The sequence below is a fragment of the Petaurus breviceps genome, unplaced genomic scaffold (genome assembly GCF_028583685.1).
Source record: "Petaurus breviceps papuanus isolate PSGF00001 unplaced genomic scaffold, PetGlider_PUasm1.0 125, whole genome shotgun sequence".
NCBI classification, from domain to species: domain Eukaryota; kingdom Metazoa; phylum Chordata; class Mammalia; order Diprotodontia; family Petauridae; genus Petaurus; species Petaurus breviceps.
The window spans coordinates 1,853,900-1,861,989 of record NW_027185653.1 but is presented as its reverse complement, the minus strand read 5'-3'; positions in this window follow the sequence as shown (position 1 = coordinate 1,861,989).

The window sequence follows — 8,090 nt, the reverse complement described above, 5'->3', positions numbered from 1 at the left end:
ATGAATACTGAAAGTCCTCTATTTAATTGAATGACCATATTTTCCCCTGAAACAGGATACTCAGTTTTGCTGGGCAGGTGATTCTTGGTTTTAATCCTAGTTCCTTTGACCTCCAGAATATATTCCAAGCCCTTTGATCCCCTAAAATAGAAGCTGCTAGATCTTGTGTCATCCTAATTGTGTTTCCACAATACTCAAATTGTTTCTTCCTAGATGGTCAAGTAGAAGCACACACTTGGGGGCAGACAGGTGGTACAGTGAGTAAGAGCGCCGGCCCCAGTGTTGGGATGACCTGGGATCAAATCCGGGCTCTGATACTTCGCACCACACCCAGAAATAACTGGCCATGTAACCTTGCGAAAGTTACTTAACCCCAATTGCTTTGAAAAAAAAAAGGAGAAGAAGCACAAACTTGGCATGGGCTCCAGCTCCAACCACTTCCAATACCTGTAAAAAAATGACTCTTAACTAATTTTAAAGCTATAGAATCTACAAAGGGACAGAAAGAAACAAATCTTCTGCTGTAGAGAGACTGACAGGCTGACAGGAAAGGTCTATTGCAGCATCCTGGGATCAAATCACAGCCCCATGTGAGCTGCAAGGTTCTTGCACCATGGCAGCCCTGACCAGTGGCATCCAGAACAGACTTCAGGAGAATGAATCACCAGCAGCTGTGGTGTTTTCCAGACTTATCAACCAATAAACTCCAAAGAGCAAGTAAAAGGTTGGAAGGGAACTCTGTTGGAACTAGGTGAAGGCAGAGCTCACTTGGGCCCCTGACTCCTGGGCAGGAGGTGGTGAAGGTGCAGCAGCAGCAGCCACTACCCCATGGCTGCCTCAGGAGCTCCTGGCATGCAAATCATAGGGGAACCAAGGTGTCTAAATCATGTGCCCATTTTGACCTTTTCTTGGTATATACAGTATGAGATGCTGGTCTATGCCTAGTTTCTGCAAAACTTCTTTCTAGTTTCCCCAGCAATTTTTGTCAAATGGTGACTTCTTGTCCCAAAAGCATTTATCCAACATGAGATTACTATGGTCATTTACTGTTTGTTATGCACCTAATGTATTCCATTGATCCACTATTCTATTTCTTAGCCAGTAGCAAATTGTTTTGATGAATACCATTTTGTAATACAGTTTGAGATCTGATACTGCTAAGTCACACACCTTTATTTACTTTTTTACTTATTCTTTTGATATTCTTGACTTTTTTTCCTTCCAGATGAATTTTATTATTATTTCTCTAGCTCTATAAAATACTTTTGGTAGCTTGATTGGTATGACACTGAATAAGTAAATTAATTTAGGTAGAATTATCATTTCTATTATACTGGCTGGGTCTACCCATGAGCAATTAATATTTCTGCAGTTGTTTAGATCTGATTATTTGCATGAAAAGTGTTTTGTAATTGTGTTCTCATAGCTTCTTGGTTTGTCTTGGCAGGTTGACAGTATTTTATGTTGTCTGTACTTAAATTAAATTTCTCTTTTTATCTCTTGCTGCTGGACTTTATTGGTAATATATTGAAGGGCTAATGATTTATTTGGGTTTCTTTTATATCCAACAACTTTGCTAAAGTTGTTCTTTATTTTAGCAATTTTTTAGTTGATTCTCTAGGATTCTCTAAGCTTACCATCATATTATTTATAAAAAATTTTGTTTCCTCATTGCCTATTCTAATTATTTCAGCATATTGTTTCTTTTCTTTTTGCTATAGCTAGCATCTGTAGTATTATAGTTTATGATAGTGGGGATAGTGGGAATTCTTGCTTCATGATTGATCTTACTGGGAAGACTTCTAGCCTAGCCCCACTACAGAAAATGCTTGCTCATGGTTTTAGACAGATACTACTTATGATTTTAGGAAAGGCTCCATTCATTTCTATGCTTTCTAGTGTTTTTTTTTTATTAGAATTAGTATTGTATTTTGTCAAAAGCTTTTATTTTCATCTATTGAGATTTTTTTTTGCTATTTTGATTATTGTGATGATCAATAATGCTAATAGTTTTCCTAGTATTGAGCCAGCTCTCCATTCCTGATAAAAACTAACCTAATAGTGTATAGCCTCTACAATATTATGCCAGAATTTCAAAGTTTTCCTGTCTATGGCTTGTAATATTTGCAACGGATCTTTACAGAAAACATGTTATTTTTTTCCTTGTCAAGATGATTGTAGTTTTTTTCTATTTCTCAATCAAATATTGAATATACCTTGGATCCTCATTTTCTCTACTTTTCAGAAAATTCCTATATATCACCATTTCATAGTTGACAGAAACAAAGTTTCTGAAAAATAACTCTGACACTATTTTTTCCTTAAAAGAGACTATTTTCTTGCCTCAAACTGACCCCTTCCACCTATGTTCTAACATTTAAAGGAAAGAAGCATACATTACAATTTTTAGGAATGATGAAGGCAAGATTCATTCAATGAATACAAGGATGGACTTCCATCATACTAAAAATCAATGTTTGTAGCAAAGCAATTCAAAATCATATAATCAAAACAATAGTTGCAGTATATTAAAAATGTTTACTTTCAAAAATGTTGAAAAACAGAAAGGTATCACTGCATGTAGCAAATGTGTGGGGAATATGGCCTCTCCTAGACTGATTAAGGGAAGAAAATGCCTTAAATGATTCATCTTACAAGCTTAAACATCTCTACTTCTTAGTACAGAGATTTTTGGAATACAGTAAGGAATAACCAGGGAAAGAGAGAAAAATAAGAGGAAAAAATAGAATTGAAGAAAAGGGACCAGAGACGAGGGAGAAAGAATGAAAGGAAAGGAGAAAAAGAAGATCAGAAGCAGAGAGAAAAAGAGAAGAGAGGAGAAAGAGAGGCAGAGACAATCAGATTCAAATAGGCCTAGAAAACAAATATGATTGTGACCTTGAATATTGTATTAATTTTCCTTCTTTTTTGTATTATTTAAGTTCAAAATGATCATTATGATGTCATGAGGAATATTTAGTTTGGTTAGTGAAAAAAAATTATGTTCTGTGGGCACTGAAAAGGAAAACTGTTTTATTCTAAACTGACTTCTACTATTTCTACTTGGTGATAGATATTAGAAAATTTTAGTATACAACAGTCACTGACTTCAAATTAAGTGGTAATGAATGCAGATTTCCATGAAGGTTCCACGACTTAGTAATTACAGTTTTATTGCAATTCGAAATGGTGAAATAAACTCAGTCTCCTCTGTCCTATACATATAATTGATGAGTTAATTTGTCTTCAGCATTTTCACTGTTCTAATATTTCTCCATTGATGCCATGAAAATTAATAGGATGCAAAATATATAACATTATACTCACTAAGAAACCACTGACAATACCAGGGAGGCATATTTTTTTCCATCTTTGGATGGTACGGGGTCACCATCTTTTTTTCTCCTTTCCTGGTGACATTTTCAGATTTGACATTCTGTGACATTTTCAGTTTAATATTGCTAATACCCCGGCTGCAGAATTAAAAGCACACCCGGAGGAAGGGTTAGATGCAGGCACATAAGCAGAGGATTACATGGGTTCTTTGTCTAACAAATATTTATATGTAAACAATTCACCCACTAAGAGGCATGTCAGGACATTTTTTTTTTTCCTCTCCAGTTTATGGGATTCTTGTTTCCTAAGAGTTGGCTTGCCTTTGGAAGCCATGGGTATATAAGGGCTAAGGTGAATTCCCACAAAGATACAATGCACTGATCACATGAGAAATGGTCGTTTCTAAATCAGTTGGATATTGAAGAGGTTGAAGGGGGAATGAGAAGACAGAGTAGTCACACAGAAGCTTAGTAGCTTTCTGTTTTGTTCTTACCTAGCTACCTACTGTCAAAGGACAGTTTTCTAGTATATACCAACCAGCAATCATGAGAATCCCCATACACTATACACACCCAAAAGATGAATGAATCACTATTTTAATTGAATGTTGATGCTCACTGACATTTATATAGGGTTCTTTTGGATGAGTGAAAGGTTAGATTCATTTTTTAGAATACACAATAAATGAACTCTCTTTAGCTGTCCCCTGAAAATCTTCTTAGATTTTTATTGCTGCAAGAGTTGCCCTGTATTTCATTCCTGAGTAGCATAATTTTGTGCAGGTAGCAGGTTTATCCTTGCATATTTCAGCTAGGATACCTTCTGCTAAGACAGCTGTTTAAGAGACATGGTAATCATTATTATAGAGTATAAAGATATAAATATCAAAGACAGCCATATGTGCAATAGTTGACCAGTTCTATGCGGTTATGTCCATCCAGCACTCTCAGATTTAAATGTAGCTTGTGTGACACAAGCATTCCATTATCATCATGTGTAGTATAAGATGTTATACTAGTTACAACACAATTGTGTCTAGTACTTCCTAGACAGTTATGACTATCATTTTGGAAGAACTAAGCAATTTAGACTAATTCAAACCTGGCTGAATAACAAAAAAACAAAGTGAACATTAATGGACTGATATTAACTTGGAGAAAGTATAGAGATTGCAACAGCGAGCTTTGATTGTCCTTGCAATGTTTGTCTTTTTTAATCAATGTATTAAATAAAGACATAAATTAGAATTTATGAAATTTGTAGATGGTACAATACCTGAAGGGTTAACTAATCAATTAGAAGGCAAAGTCAATATACAAAAAAATTCCGTCAGTCTAGAACATTAGAAGAAATCTAAGATGAATTACAGTAAGTATGGGGACAAAAAAAATCAGATGCAGAAGATAAGTGTAAATCTATTATCTTAATAGTTCTGAACAACAACAACAAAAAAAGTTTATGTCAATGATGCTATATGGTAGCCCAAAATAATTAGTTGATCTTTTTGCTGAATTAAGAGGAAAAACTGTACATAGAATGAGAGAGGATATATTCCCACTTTGCTCTGCTACTGTCAGAGCACATTTGGAATTTTTATTTAGCTCTGGGTACCACATTTATAAAGGATAATGATTAGTCAACAAGCATGTTTGAGGGCTTCAATGTCATGGACCTTGAAACAAAAAGACTTGGGTGACATATGATTGTTGTGCTCAAGTATTAAAAGAATTGTCATATGGGAGAAAGATTATACTTGTCCAACATATATAAAAAGGCTCTGCTTAATAGACTACATCCTCCCTCATCAAATGAAACCTAATAGTATCATTAAACCTCTCATTTTTCTAGCCATGAAAGATATCCAAATAAGGAAGAAGGGAGATCTGGAAACCAAGATGGCAGAGTAAGCAGTAAGTCACTCTCATCCTCCCTCAAAGACTTTGAAAAACCCAGAGAAAATTGCCCCAGGAAAAATCTTGGAATACTACAGCCAGTAGAAAGACAAGGTACAGCAGTCTTTTAGCTCAGGAGGCTAAGAGGATTATCAGAAAAGGTCCCTCTTATTGTGACTGAACAGGAATACTACAGGATGGGAGACCTCCCTGCAAGCCAGCATCATGTCCCACATCAGCAAATCAGGAGGAGATACTGAGTCCCCAGGTGGTGGAGCAGGCAAGCACCAATACCAGGCACAAACCAGTCATCACCACCTGTTCCATCTCAGCACCAGGTAAACTACTAGACCACTATAACATACAGTTACCAGCACCTGAGGACCCAGCACAGAAAACCAGCAAACATGCCCCAAGCTCCCAGCACAAGATGTCTGGCACAGTAACCCTTGGGCCCCAGAAGCCCAAACTTGATTAAAAATCAAATTTCAAAGGCAGAAAAATGGCAAACAATACGAGCAAGAATAATAAAGGAAAAACAATGAACATAGAAACATATCTTGGTGACAGGGAAGATCAAAACACAAATTCAGGAGGGTACAATATGGTCAGCAAACCCACATCCAAAACCTCAAATGGGAATAAGAATTGGTCTCCAGCCCAAAAAACCTTCTTAGAAGAGCTCAAGAAGGATTTTAAAAGCCAAATAAGAGAGAAAGAAGACACATTGAACAATTCCTTTAAAAAATGCATTGGACAAAATGCAGCAGAAGGGGAAGTACAGTGAAGAAAACAAAAACTTAAAAAGTAAAATTGATCAAAAGGAAAAGGAGGTACAAAAGCTCACTGAAGAAAACAATTATGAATTAGAACAAGACAAGCAGGAGATAATGAGTCTATGAGACATCAAGAATCGGTCAAACAAAATTAAAAGAATAAAAAACAAGAAGAAAACATGAAATACCACACTCAAAAACAAATAACCTGGAAAATAGATCCAGTGGAAATAATTTTAAAATTATTCATCTACCAGAATACCATGATGAAAAAGAAAAAGGCCTGGACAGCATTTTCCCAAGAAATCATCAAGGAAAACTGCCCTGAGGTCCTGGAACCAGAGGGTAAAAGAGTCATATAAAGAATACACTGATCACCTCCTGAAAGAGATCCTAAATTGAAAACACCAAAGACTATTGTAGCCCAATTCCAGAATTATCCTGTCAAGGGAAAAATACTGCAAGCAGGCAGAAAGAAACAATTCAATTATTGTGGAACCACAGACTGGATATCACAGGACCTTGCAGCTTCCACATTAAAAGATTGGAGGGCTTGGGATATGATAGATATTTCATTAAAGCAAGGGAGCTTGGATTACAACCAAGGATCAACTACCCAGAGAAACTGAGCATAATCTTTCAGGGGAGGAGATAGATATTGAATGAAATAGAGGACTTCCAGACTTTCCTGATGAAAAGACCAGAGCTCAACAGAAAATTTGATCTTCAAATACAAGACTCAAAAGAGGCATAAAAAGGTAAACAGGTAAGGGAAAACAAAACAAAATATATTATACAATAAAGAGAAACTGTTTACAATCCTACATGGGAAGGTGATATTTATAACTCTTGAGAACTCTTTTTTACATCATATAGAAGGGAAATACATGGACAAAAGGGTTAGGATTAAGTTGATTTTGATGTGATAATAAAAAAATAAGCCTAATTAAAAGGAGGAAGGAAAAAAAAGCATTTACTAAATATCTACTGTGTCCCAGTAAATGCACTGACCACTTTACAAATGTTATTGCATTTGATCTTCACAACAATCCTGGAAGGTGGGTACTACTATTATCCCCATTTTACAGATGAAGAAAAGTTGGTCGTCCAAGGTTAATTAATTTGCTCAGGGTTGTACTGCTTATAAGAGTCTGAGGCTGGATTTGAATTCAGATCTTCCTGACTCCAAGTCTAATAGCATTATAGCCATTGTGTCACCTATGAAAACAGGTACCTTTGGAGGCTGGTGACTTCCCCTCAGGCTTTCAAGTAAAAGTTGAATGACCTGTGAAGGGGTGGGAGTGGGAGTAGGGAGGGAATTGTAAAGAAGGTCCTCAGTCAGGTGACTACATTCCTTGTGGGGTCATCTACTCTGAGATTCTGAGTTTCTTTGATTCTCTTGATTTCTCTTTGATTTTCTTCCTTGTCCTCCAAATGTGTTACTTTATTTGTATAATATATATATATGTATATATTCTGGGACAATCTCAATTGTGGGAAAAGAAAGTGAACTGTTAACCAAACGTTGCAAAAGGAGTATACTTCATCAAAGAATGTACCCCAATTTTGTATTTGGAAAACATGCCCATGATATTTATATGTGAGATATGAGGATTTCAGTGACTAAAAATAGTTAAGGTGAGTTCCAAATTAGAATTACATGAGTTAGCTCCAATATAGTGCCAAGTATTGAAATTCAAAAAGTTATTTTGTAAAATGTTATTATAAAAATTTCACCATTCTAAGCTTCATAATAGTTGATGCCATGTTCAGCTGACAGGCTCAATAGAGGAAAAGCATCATGGAACAGGAATCAAACAAGGATACCACTCACCACCTCAGCAAGTCAGTAGTAATCCCCAAAGAATGTGTGCTAATCATAGTCTCAGCACATTACCGAAGCACAGTAAGAGTAGAAGAACAAACCAAACAGTCTCTATTTGCTGCCTCATCACTCAGATAGACATCCAGGCAGCTAAACATATTTTGAAGAAAAAAATAGGACTAAAAAGTATCAATGATCTACTTATTTTAATTATTGATCAAAAACAAACATCACATGCACAACAAAAATAGACAGAAATTA